Below are 13,723 nucleotides of genomic sequence, written 5' to 3'. Positions count from 1 at the left end.
CCAGCGCCTCCCGGCCCCGGATCTCAGGTGACGTGCGAATCCTCCTGCTAGGGGCAACTCGCTCTGCCTCAGGCGCCTTCTGCAGGAGCAGAAACTGCCGGTGATGAAGCTGTCTTCAAGGCAGGAGATGAATGCTGAGCAGGGACCAAACTGCAACCCGCAGTTCCCCCGTAGCAGAACCCCCCCACAAAGCGATGGGCATTAACAGCGCTTGTTCGCTCTACACGAACCAAACGTGGCCGAACTCCCAGAAGAAGCTGCTGAAGCCAAGAAATTAGCAACACTCCGAGAAGAAGCGTATGTTTATATGCATAACAGTGAATCATCTTACAATAGTTAGCAGCACGCAGGAAAACAAAGGGAAAAATCCCCTCATCCCTCCTGCTCGCAACAAATCCCTACCGGGGATGAGGCTGGAGCTTGACCGGGGGGGCTCTACCGAGGGCAGGGTGGCTCCTTCCGGACTTCGTGGTGGGGACGATCGGACACCCGATGGACAAGTTCTTCCCATCCTACCACACGCATCTTTTAGAGACAGAAAGTAACATCTCAGGTTAAAATCAAGGACCACAGAGATCTGCGTTTGCAGCCGTCACCTCCTCGCCACGGGCACATCTTCCTCCCCAGGCACGGGACAAGGCAGGGCTCAAGCCCCGCGCTGGGTCCGGCTCAAATGAAGCCTTGTTTACCTGTGGCACTGCCAGGCAGCCTCTTCCCCGTGTCCTCACTTCCACGGTGCCTTTCCAACCTCATTCTTTCACTCACTGGCAAAAACAGGTCACCATCTGCTCTCCCTCCTGACTCTGGCTAAATGACAGCGCCTGCCTCTGCAGGAGATAAAGCAGCCACTCTGCAAAGCGCTTCCCCAGCGCACTCCGGGGAGCACAGAGATTTCCTTTCCCCTAACAAATGACCACCAAGGACACCGGCACGGGGACGATCGCTGTCACAAAGAGGCCTGCAGGCTATGAAATAATGACCGAGAAAGTCTGCCGCTTTCATCAGCACGCCCCTGGGAGACGGCGGATCGACAATTTCCACCTGCGAGGCAGGAATTCAGCCCGCTCGACTTGCAGCTTTTATTTTCTGTCCCGAAGCCCCCAGACACCTCCTCCTGCGGCCTCCCTGCGCACGGCGTGCCGACACAGAGCGCCCCAGCAGGCAGGTGACGGGCACGGACGGCAGCCCGGTGTCCCCGTCACTGCGGGCAGCCCCCTGAGGAGAGACCGGGGGGTTTAACACGTGCCCTCTTCCTGAGCGGGGAAAAAAATCAATAGGCAGCAAGCAACAGAAACCGACACGGCTGATCCACAGCACGGGCTGCATGCCTGCGATGCACCAACCAAAGGACCCTCCCTCTTCTCCCCTGGACAGGAAGGGCACAGAGGTTATAATCTGAATTTTTAACCTCAAGGCCCACCGGCAGGTCTCTAACTCCTGGATCCTGAGCATTCAGCTGCGAACTGGGGCCAAGAGCAGCCCACGGACCCCGCTGGTCGCTGCGCCAAGGCAGGAGGCAGCAGAGCAGGGCACGAGGGTCTTCCCCTTCGCCGCCAGGACGGGACACGTGCGGTGACAGCCACTAAAGGGGGAAAGAGCTACTCAGCCACCACGGGACGAGCTCACCCTACAGCACCCAGCTCCGCCGTGCCGAAGCCTAACCCCAGCCCTCCACCTGCCCTTCCCCGGGCTGAGCCAGCCCTGAAATTCACCCTCAGGTTCCGCGCTCCTCCTCGCAGCACCGCTCCGCATCCGTCCCTGCATCCCGGCACGGCTGCGGGTTGCCACAGCAACGGGCTGGTTGGAGGAAGGAAGGTTTATTATCACTTTCTCTATTGAATACAACCTTGGATGAAATTTTGTTTTCTCCCCGCTGATGCAAAATGTCACGGATTTGTTTCTGACCCCGCTGAAGCTCCCTCTGTATTTATAGATTATCCAGGCCAACTTTCAAAGCATATTTTCTGCTGCTACCGAGGGAGCGCAGCGCACACACGTAGCCAGGGCAGTGTCTGAATCCCCATTAACAACTCGCCTGAGCCCTGGGGTAAGCCACAGAGAGCAGCATCGTGGAACAAAGCTTGTCTGGACACTTCCCAAACGCTCAACAAACACGCTAGCTGTTGTTAATTAAATGGCGATCAGCTGTCTCCGAGTAAAAAAAATAAAAAAAAAAGAGAAAACTTTCCTACAGACGCAGGGGTCCCTGGGATTAATCCTGCAAGGTGCAGAGCACTTGCTGGCGAGCGCTCCCCTGTGCTCCGCAGCAGCCCGCAGGCTGCAGAGCTACAAACGCCCAGCACCACGTGAGCTGGGCCCTCCGGCTGCACAGCAGAAATGCAGAGCAGCAGGTTTATGAGTCAGTTCTAGGAATGCGAGAAAACTGGGTAGGAAACAGCTAAACAAATTGCAGATTTTATTTTTTTTAAGCTCTGTGTTGCGGTGCCAGGGACCCTTTCCACGCAGACCACCTCCCCTCGCTTCAGAAGCTCTCCAGAACGTGCTCCCACCGCGCTTGCAGACTGACGGCCCCTCCAGCACGTTCTCTGAATACTGTGTGACTTGAGAAACGCCCCGGAGTTTTTAAACAGGGTTTTAGGAGTCAGTAGGGAAACAGGAGCACAGAAACGGGGCCTCCCCTGCTGGCCTCCCTCGCCCAGAGCTGAGGCTCCCAGGAGCCGGCAGCGACCGCAGGGCACCCTGCGCACGGTGCAGCCAGCCGGGCTCCCCGGCCTCGGGAACAGCTCCAGAGGTGAAAGTCCCCTTTTACTGCTGCCTTGGCGCACGCTCGGGCAGAGCCCTTCCCGGAAAAGCAGGCAGAGCCTAATAAAAACCTCAGGTTTCACCCCCGTGGGGTTTTTGCGAGTGATTTGCAGAGGAGCCCACCGGGGCCCGAGCTCCCGGCAGCCGCGTGCCCTCACCTCCGGCCCCCTGGGGCTCCGATGGTGCCCAAGCACTGCCAGGATAAATCCCAAAGGCATTGGAGGGCACGACCCAAGGGGAACGTGCTGTTTGTTCTTGGCGAGGCGAGGCTGGGGCTCAACCAGACGGCAACGACTCAGCTGAACACCGAAGACAAATCCACCATTAAAACTGAGGGTGTCTGGGCCCCCAAACCTCTCCGCTCAACACCGCTTGGGGCCACGACGGAGAAGGAAAGTTACGAATGGACGCTGGGCTCTGCCACCCCTACACCCGCCTCGCTCCTCTTGGCAAAAGCATCCCGCTAAGGGACACCCAGAGACCTCGGAGGGTCTGGCTGTCACGCTCAGCCGGGTGACAAATGTGTCCTGTCCCCCCCGGGACCGCAGAGAGGCTGCGCGAGGCCGGCAGCAGCTGGGGAAGTCAGGCTGCAGCTGAACCGGGAGCAGCGGCCGTGCCGCTGGTAGTCACAGAACAGAGCTGCAGCGTTCAGCCAGGCTGCGATGTCACCCGGCCTGCGGGGGATGGATTACATTTCTAATTACACTCCGAGTCCAAGGGCAACAAAGGCAGCCGAGCTAGCACACCTTTGATCCGCAGCACGTCTCCCGCGGCTCGCGAGGGGAGATTTACAGAGATCAAGGCCCGGAGAAGTCAGCAGCCCGGCAAAACGAGAGGGAGACCTCGAAACCTCGCCTCTAGCTGCAGCAACACTCAGCTCCGGGGCCACCCCGCGAGGATCTCGGCGCACAGGGAAGGGCGGGTGGATGCCATCGGAGCGGGACACGGAGCCCCACCGGCACGGAGCTGAGCCAGGCGCGGAGGTGTGCCGCGCACAGACCGCGCGGGGAAGCCAAGGGCTGCACGTGTTTGAGATGTTATAGCCAAGATTTAGGAGGTCACTGTCCTCGGCGTCGGCGTTTGCCCTTGAAACCCCCTTGTCAAGGGAATACGAATCGTTTCCTGCCAAGGCATCCATCTAAAATCCCTTCTTTGTCTCGCACCAAATGTGAAACCCGCGTTAGATCGACACCCCTGGTGTTTTATTACCCCTTCTCACTGGAGAGGCAGCGCCGGCTTCCACGTGAGCAGGAGAAATTCCCTCAGCCTTTAGCTCTGACAGCCATTCTCATCTGTTTTCTGCCTCAGCTACACGGCGAACGGGAGGGAGACCGGAGTTTATAATCCAGGTTTTATGAAGCGTGGCGATAGGACACGATGATGGAAGGGCGGCGGTGGGACGGCGTTCAGAGGCGCGTTACAGAGCCCCGTGCACAAAGCACCCTGCCGATCGCCGGCTGGGAAATCACAAGTCTGCAAATCCATTTCTTCCCCTTGTCGCGGGAGGTCCCGAGGAGGTGCAGATTTAACGCTGCTCCCTTTCTACCCCGTATCGATCAGATATCGGTGCTGCGGAGCGGCAGAGAGCTCCATCAATTAGCAAGACGTTCCCCGCTGCATTAAGCGCCGCAGACAGCAGACAGAAGCCCTCAAAGGCTGACTCAAACTGCAATTGCTTTCTGTGTTATTGCATTTTCAATATGAGGCTGATCTCTAAGAGGCCACATTTATCCTCCTCGTCAAAAATTGCTAACTGGATGAAGGACAGGCCAGCAGGCAGACAGCAAGGGCACCGCAGCGGGAGCTGCAGACAGCTCCCGGGAGATGGGACGGAGCCGCAGGGAGCATTTGCTCGCCCTAAGGACGTGCCCAGCACGGGAGCAGGGGCCCCTCTCGGGGCTGAAAACTCCCCCAGTTACAAAGCACGGGGCAGGCAGGGCCAGGCAATGCCTCCCAAGGAGGAGTCAAGAGAAAATCTGGTGGAAGAGGAAGGTCGGGAAGCAGCCCAGGAGGGTGTAACTGGTGCACGCAGAGCCGCGTCCCGAGAAACAGGTCAGGTATCCCAGGCTTTGGGAAGCGCTGAGGGCAGTGATTTGCGTCCTTTCAAAGCACGAGGAGGGACAGCTACGGGTCCCACATCAAAGCCCAGACTGTCAGCAGGATGACCTGAGCGGGCTCCCGTGTTTTGCAGGAAACCAGAAAACCAAAGGTGGGGCCTCAGTGGGCAGCAGCAGCCGGTGCAGACAGCCAGAGCTCGCTGGAAAAAGGCCGAGATATTCCTCCCTCCGCCTCGCAGCTCGCCGTTACCACCTCGCTGCCAGAAGAAACCACGGCCACCACCAGGCACTGGGGCTCTGCCGGCCGGCAGCATCACAGGAAGGTGCCCACCTCCCTCCTGCAGCGCTGGGATGCCGCAGTCACTGCCCCCTGGGGGCTGCCCGTCCTCGCCCAGACCCGAGTCATTCCCATTTGGCTTCCTTTCAGAAATGGGGCTTGTGCCGAGGCCACGGAGGAGAACAAGGCACGGGGTAAAGGACACGAGCAGCTCTGCGCCCAGCCCGTGCCCACCCCCCGAGCGCCGGTGCTTGGGAGGGAAGGGGCAGCTCCCCGCGAGCGGCTTCCAACGACGGCGTTTGCAGAGCTCCGAGCTGGATGGAGCAGGGGAGGGTGCTCAGAGGAGGCAGGGCGGAAATCTGCTGGAGTGCTTTCTGGTGCCTTGATCCGCCGAGGCAGGCAGCACGCCCGCGGATCGCAGAGACGGTAAAACAAACCCACTCGCTGTCTAGCTGAGAGGCATTTCTTTCATGCTGCAGCAACTGCCTCCTCTAATCAGCTCATCGCTGAGGCCACCAGGCAACAGAACGCGTTTTCTCCCCAAAACGAGGAGCTGATTTCAATCGGCCTGAAGGTGGAAGACAGCCCCGTGTTATCCCAGCGGCCAGGACCACGGGAACTGCCAGGTACCCCTTGGAGCCTCCCCTGGTCGGGGCCGGATTTCTCCATCCCCCAGGTTTCTGAACCAGCGAGCGCTGCTGCCGCAGGGAGAGCTGCCCCCGACCTCGCTGAGCGAGCAGAGCCCTGCCTGGGCGCGAGGTGACGAAGCCCAGACCCGTTTGTACTCCCCAGGACCCCCCTCTGCCTGGTAGCACAACAGGCAGCGGGGCCTCCCCTGGAAATCGAGGCGGAGACGAACGCTCAGCGCTTGCTCTGCTCAGCAGAAACGCTGAGCATTCAAACCCCTGCAGCTACGCCCTCCTGCTGGGAATGGATTTGGCCACGGCGCTGGTTTGCTAGATGGTGCTGAGCAAGGTCTCGCCCAGGTTTATCCAAAAGGAGGTGCAGGAGCCTCTCTCTGCAAGCCCTGAGCTCCCCCTGCTCGGGAGGACAGCCGTGCTCCGCAGGCTGCAAACCCCGGGAGCTCCGAGGCAGCTGGGCCGCAGCTTGGCGTCAGGAGGCTGACAGCCGGTCACGGCACAGTACGATACTGCGGCAGAGATGAGCAGGTTTGCTTTTGGGTTTTTAATCATAAAAGTTTAAGGAAATTGGTTTTTAAAGCTCACAGATTGGAGCTGGGCTGATTTTTGAGCCCTGCCACGATTCTGTCACACAGGACTGGCAATTTCTTCTTCATTTTCTCAGCAATCCCCCTAGAACAGAGCACGGCACATTTCCCTAATTCACATTATCAGCACAATTTGCCTCATGAAAGACAGAAGGACCATCTGAGACCGAGAGGAAAGCTGTTGCCCTTCGGGTTTTCCCCTCTCACAGGCTACATCGTGCCTCTGCTTTCAGACTCCTGCCTCAGAGCCACGCACAGTTTGAATCTGCTGCGCAGAAAATGAACGGAACATGCAAAAAAACTCTGAAAGAGCAGAAAATCTGTTCCCTTCCTCGGCTTTCAGACGCCATGGATAATTGATACATGACTCCATGAGATAAAGAAATAAACCATTCTTCTTTCCGGAGGCCCCTTCTGCCTCTGCCTCTCCGAGCTGGGTAGCCTTTGACCTTGAGTTCTTGCATTAATGCCTGCACACAGCCAGACAGGGATATCACGCACACACTCGGCTCATCTCCTGGGGTTTTGCTTTCTTCTGCCCCTGAATAATGGCAGCTTTGTCCTCCAGTAAATGAAGGAGCAGCCAGTTTATTGCAGGCCCAGCTTGTTCGCAAAGATAAACCCAGTGAAAAATGTCACCTGCTGATTTGATCCGCCCCGTGTGCCACTTTAGCAGCTGCTCCATCCCCAACACCCATTATCATCAAACAGGTGGAATAATAGGAGTGCGTGCAGTATACATACATAAACATGAGAGCCGGGGGAAAGGTGGCATTTCATCTCCCAGCCCCACAGGCCTGGCTCGGTGAGCCGCTTTGTTCAGGAGTGACAACAGCCTAGACTGACAGCAAAGCTTCCTCCTTGCCCCCCAGGCACTGCAGCAGCCAGGGGCACAACTCGCGGGAGGTGGACACCGGGGCCACCGCAGGGAGCCGAGCTCGGGGCACCAGGGCAGCATCCCCGCAGTGACGGGTCGAGGGAAGAGCTGGCAAAACTGCAGAGCTGTCCTGGACTTCAGTCCTGGAAGAGCTTAATGCAGGTCTGCACTGAGAGGCACCGGCGGGCCGTGTCAGTTATTACACGGATGTGGGGAAGGGGAAGGCAGAAAACAGCAAGCCCAGAACCGCCTCCCGTCTCAGCTATCACTGAAAGACTCGATTCTGTGAGCACCACAATTCATTTAAAGCCATTTTCAAGCAAAGGCAAGCAGTTTAATCCTGCTGCCCTTTGGCAACCCCGCTTTGATTTCTCACTGAAGTCCCGAAACAAACGGAAGGCTTGGATTCAGCTCCGCAGAACGCAAACTGGAAAGCCGGGTGATAAATCACCTTTGCAGACACGAAGGATTCACCTGGGACAGGGCTATTACCTAGTAACCAGGAAGCAACCGCGGGTTATCAGCGTCACATCTCGCTTGTGCGAGCGCAGCCTTCACCTCCGCTGCGAGTGTGTGGGAGACACCAGCGCTCTCGTTACTCCCAAAGCAGCTCCGGTGGCCTCAGCCGTGGGGCGATGTCAGAGCAGTCGCAGCAGCGGTGGCTTTCTGAGGCTTGGCAGCTATCTGCAGCCCTCCTAGGGTGTTTAAATTTACCGTCATCATTAAGGACAAAGACACGAATGTCAAACGCGAGGCATCCTGTAATGGATTTAACGCGGGCTGGAGAGGAGTTAACTGAAATGCAGAGCATTCGTCTTGCTTCAAGTAATTATCCTTGCAGGAAGAATACTGCTACCAAAAGCAGGTCTGCTGTAATTTCTGACACCTTACTTCTGACCCCTCTCCTATTTAAAATTTCTGGCTAGTTTTACAGAAAGGAAGGCAAGACTGGCTCATTAATGAAGGTACAAAGAATAACTACGGTAGGTTGGGATGGAGTCCACACGGTAATCAAAACACGGCTTTGTAGTTAGCACCGAATTCCTGCTGTCTCAATTACGTTTGTGGAGCCTACCCCGTGCTGCACGCAGCTCTGCTGTGGGGAGACTTTTCTTTGTGCCTTATTGGCTGCGCGGAGTGGTACTGTGAAAGCAGTTTCCTTGACAACATTTTTTTTTTTTTAATGGAATCTTTTTTTCCTGCCCCGCTCCATGGCCGCAAGATCAGGCCCGACTTTGAATCCCGGTTGCAAAGACACCACGAATACGAATGAGTGCCGCACACCAAGGAACGCCCCAAAAGCCTGCCCGTGAGCCAGGGCCCCCGTCCCAAGCAGCACAACCTGATAAGGGTGGTAAGAGATGAAATAGTTGCAAACAGCCACTGTGATTATCACAAACTTGCGCGTTTTGTAGCTCTTCCTGCAGATTTGACACCATTTCACTACCGCTCGTCTTGTTTTCAGTGTACAGGGAGGAGAGGAGGGAGGAGATCTGTCCTGTAAGCACCAGGCCCACCAGGCCGAGCTGTTTCAACAGCGGCCACGCGGCAGGTGCCCCGCATACAACACACCCCAGCTGCTCCTCCAAGGCACCGGCCCCCCCACCTCCAGGCAGCCCAGGAGTCCGATCCGCGTTTCATCCCCCCCCTGCGCCCGATCCGACAGCAGGAGACCCGCTGCGTGCCTCACTGCCCCCGGGCAAACAAAAAAGCACGCATCAGAAGCGGCGACAGATCTCCCAGATGCTCCCCTCCCTGCCAAACGCCGAGTGGTGGGGCTGAAGCGTTCTGCGGAACACGTCGATCCCAGCATCGCTCCCAGAATAGCAGGAGGCTCGCCCGCGCCCCTGGGGCTTCGCTCTGCTACCCAAAGCTGGCAGGCAGCGGGGCTGAGCAGCTCGGGGAACCACAAGTCAACAACCTGCTGCACCCGCGTGAACGTCTCCCTCCAGCCCCGTGGGTTTTGCCGTCCTTTTCCCTAGGGAAATTTCTTACTTCAGTCCTAAAGCTGATTATATCCCACGGAGGAACGTCCTCTCCCTTTTAGTGCTTAAAATTGAAATTTGGAATCGAAACGGCAGCAAACCACCGACAAAGCAGCACAAGACTCGGGCTGCATGCGGAATCGTCTGCAGCAGAAGGCACCCCAAAGCACCGAGTGCAGTGGGTTGGAATAACCAGCTCAGCAAGACCGTGCCACCCAGCAAGCTAATGATCCAACAGCCCTCCGGATAACAACAAGGACAATACAAAACAGAAACAAAACAGTAGCCCAGGAAGGTCAGCAGCTCTGCACGCACGGCCTTGCCAAAGATAACGCAAGGGCTTTCTGAGTATTATTTCAGCCAGGGGATCGTGCTGTGCTCTCCATTCTCTGCAAAACACTGCAGATGTCAGTAGCTCCAGCTCCCCTGCCTTGCTGGGGGCAGGGGGCCTTTCACAACATCGCATCCTCCAGCTCCCTGCGTGCGCATCCCCTCAGGGTGCTTGTCAGGGAGAGAATCCTTTCAATAAAGGACTCCAGTCATCAGCATTCGGCCAGCCTTCCCACCCTGCTTCCCACCAGAGTGGCTTCAGGAACCAAAGAAAAACATCCTGGACCAGATTCACCCCCTCCGTTGACTCCTCGTGCAGCCCTAGAGGAGCCGTGTTACTACTCAGTGCGTTTGGTTTCCCTCACTGGACAGAGAAGAAGCAATCCCTTACCTGTTTCTTCTTCCCCCGCGAGCTCTTCTAATTCATCCGCAGGCTTGGATCAGGGATTTTCCTCTGGTGTTGACTCTCGGTGTCCCTCGTTTGTCTCCATCTACAGAGTTAAGCCCTGTAAGAAAGGGCACAGACATAGGCACCTCAAATTCTAGCTAACCTGCCAGCAGCCACTGCCAAAACAAAGAAGCTTCTCTAGCAGCCTCTAAATCTCCCCCATGGCCGTTTCCTCAGGAGGCAAGCTCCTTGCCAGTCACAGGAGTGCTCAGATGCTCAAGTTACCTGGGAGCACACCCCTGACACGAGGCTCTGCTCAGCGGGCAAACAAAGTGCCCAAGCCCAGAAGTGGAGCTCCTGTGCTGGATGGCCTGGAGGCAGCTTTCAGCATCTGCGCCAACAACCCGGTCAGGTAACCAGCAACTCTGTGAGACGGCCTCGTGCCCTGTGTGCGCTCTCCTACCGACCAGCGGGAGCAGGACCTGGACCACGTACACGGCCTGAAAGGCAATTAAGAAGTCACTTGCATCACTCCACTGGTGACGGTGATTTAAGTTCTGACCAAGCAGGCAATGAGGACAAGGAAGGTCCTAGGCCTTAGCTCCTCTGGGGTGGGATTTTTGTTTGTTTTCAAACTAGGGATACAAATATTTAACACAGGACTACCATGGAAAACAACGTCCGTATAGCTCTTGGACAGTCGAAAATGAAAGGTGTTCCAGCTACACCTGTGAAAAGCATTATTTTTTGTCCCTTTGGGGCAATCCACTCCCCAGAGCCTAGCAACACACTACCGAGCTCAGCTGCAAATAATCGTGTGCTCCAAGTGCCTCAGCTTCAGCAGCCTCCCTGGCTTTGTCAGGGAGCATCACAACCCAAAGCCGTTACTCCCACCACCTTTAGCAGGTACACAAACGTTTTTTTCTAGCAGTGCCACTGCCCCTCCACAGCAGCAGCAGGTCTGAAGCACCCTCAGCACACTACTTCAAGACCTGTTTTACTCACAAAGCTGTTCTCCCTGTCGCCCAGGAAACACGTACTTAAATGCTCTCCTGAGATCCACAGAATGGATTTGCAAGTGTTAAGACCAAGGGAAATGATTCATAACTTTTAACTAAAAGAATTGTGCTTCTGTAACAGCGTATAGCCACGACTCCTGCAGCTCCTTTACCAACACAGATACCCCACTCTGCTTATTCTTAGTTGCCCCAGAAGCACCATCTGAAGTCAATAAATACGCATGCGACGGAGTTACCTCCGGTTAGCGGAAGTATTACTATCTGAGGTTGCCTAGATGTGAGTGAGAAGAACGACCAAGAGAAATAAGTAACTCATACAGGAATACCTCAATTCCAATGAAGCACGTCATTTCTTTTCATACTGACTAGCCTTTGGCTAACACGCTGTTTTACTTCTGTGCACAGTAACCAAAAGGGTAAAAACCTTCAACCAAGAACTTGGTGTTAAAAAAAAAAACAACAAAACAAACCTACACAAAGACATCCTCACAGAAAGAGGAGATGAAAGCTGACAGTTACTGCTTTCAGTCTTATGGCCAAAGTGGTTTATTATCTCATTGCCAACAGGGACCAAAAATTTGTTCTAGTACACTAGTGGGACAATCTGATAAATATTAGAAACACGATGCCGATTTGCAAGTAACGTATTTCTTTCATGGCAGCAAAGCAAAGCTGATCGGATTGTTATCTGTGAAGCCCAGAAAATAGCACCTTAGTGTCACTTAAATAAATTATGCACATCAGCTCAGTGGCGTTCCACTACCAAAGAGGGGAACTGACTGGGATCCAGGACTCCAGAAACTCGCCCATTGTTACCCCAGAACAATAACCCAATTCAAACTCTGCCAGGTGACACGGTGTCTAGTCCAGGGCACACGAGTACATTTGTACAAATCTTTGCCTGTTCTCAGGAACACTAGCAGGAATTATTTTCTTTGTTTTTAAACAGGTAATTTGAAAGAAAGTGGTTGTTGTCTGCAGCGTTGCTCTGTTCTCAGAAGTGGAACAGTGTTTCCCAGTAGTTACGAAGCCCCCAACCAGTTCAGACCATGTAGCATTGAATGACGCCTAGGGATACACGGGGCACGGACAAACTTGTCCAAAGGCCTTTACAGGTGAGACCAAAGAAAAACATTTAGCATTAATGACCTGCAATAAATTCATTAAGAGCCAGAGGGAAGAGACATTTTACTGCAAGAACTTTATTGCACTACGTTCAAGTGCTGAACCAAATATCGTGCCTACTGGACATTGGTCACAATTACGTTCCCCCGTTTGTGTCTACGCTGCATGACAGCCTGCACTTTTCAGTATTTTTTCCTCAATTAAGGCTGCAGAGTCACGGTATATAATTAGTACATTATAAGTCAAGAGTAAAACTAGGGGGAAGAATGCAAAGTTATACATACAGCATGTAAAATATATATATATTTTAACTGATCTTCAGAAGGGCTTGGGGTTGTTTTTAATCCAGCTCCACACCTTCCCCTCCAATCGAACTTCTGTCAAATTGGCTTAATCTACCAGTATTTCATCTTACTAAGAACACCGATTTTAATTTGCAGAAACAGTTAGAGCATTAGCTTCTAGTTTGTGAGGGGAAGGTAAAAGCCAGAATTAGATACTTTCAGCGTCATCTACCTTCCCCATGGACTCAAACATTACCAGATACGTTATTTCCCTAATGTAGGCATTGACATCACAAACACTTTCTTGTCTCTTATCTATTAAAGAAATCAGAAACGTTACACATCTTAAAAGGAGGAAGGAACTTAGTACAACAATACAACTTGAGTCAGGTGCAGACTGAGTGTTGTGGAGTGCAGTTTTCTAGCCACGGACCTCAGAAGAGGTCTGTCGGCACATCTGTAAAATGAGGGGCTTGACGAGTACCATTATTCTTCGCTTAAATTTATAAAACCCCTCCCAGGAATAGATTTCTACAAGCCCATTACTTGTTTTCTGAAAACGTTTGCGCAGTTAAGCTGCAAATTAAAAACAGAACTCTAGAACAGGAAGAAATCCCGTGAAGGCAGTTTGTTTAGCCAGCAGCTGAGGTATTGGTAAAAGACGGGTACCAGTCTACACCCACTACAGGCACAGACAAACAAAAGCCTTTGGTGCTCCACAGCAAAGTGTCACAGGAGAGTATGACCCCAGCCCTGTATTCAAAGCCTTTAGTTGCTGGATATTACAACGTCAACTCGAAAGCATGAGGTGACTACAGGGGCAGGGCACGATGTTAAGGTCTGTTTGGTAGAACTAGCCTGGCTGAAACTGCTTCGTAGAGGCTGTAAAATGACTTGCCTTGATTAATTCACAGACATCATCAATGGCCTTACAGAGAACATGGTGCCAAGTCCACACTCCAAAATCAGCGTGTTTACGGTCTGCCAATGGTAAATGCATGATAGGCATGTTGGTGTGTAACTAGAGATTCTCCCTCCAAAAGAGCCTAATAAAAAAATAACAAGGCAATCAGTGGTTAAACTGAACTGTACATGAGGGCTAGTCTGGGAAGAGACCCACACTAGGCATTTCTTCGTGGACAGCATTTCTGTGTGCATACTATCTTTACACCTCATATACAATACAAATAAGACCCTCCCCCCAAATCCTGATTTACTGTGTTCAGAAAGGCAGAGAATCTGGACAGCAGCAAAAAGCCTTTTCTTCTTCCTTATGACAGGTAAGTTGATCTCAGTTCCTTGTCTGACTTGCCCCTTGCTCACCTAGGACACTTTTGAACGCCAGTCTTCTGCCAGGATAGATTTTCTATCTAACAACAGAAAGACAATT

Source organism: Cygnus olor, chromosome 23, assembly GCF_009769625.2.
Source record: "Cygnus olor isolate bCygOlo1 chromosome 23, bCygOlo1.pri.v2, whole genome shotgun sequence".
NCBI classification, from domain to species: Eukaryota; Metazoa; Chordata; class Aves; order Anseriformes; family Anatidae; genus Cygnus; species Cygnus olor.
The sequence above is the reverse complement of the archived record's forward strand: the minus strand, read 5'-3'. Positions refer to the sequence as shown.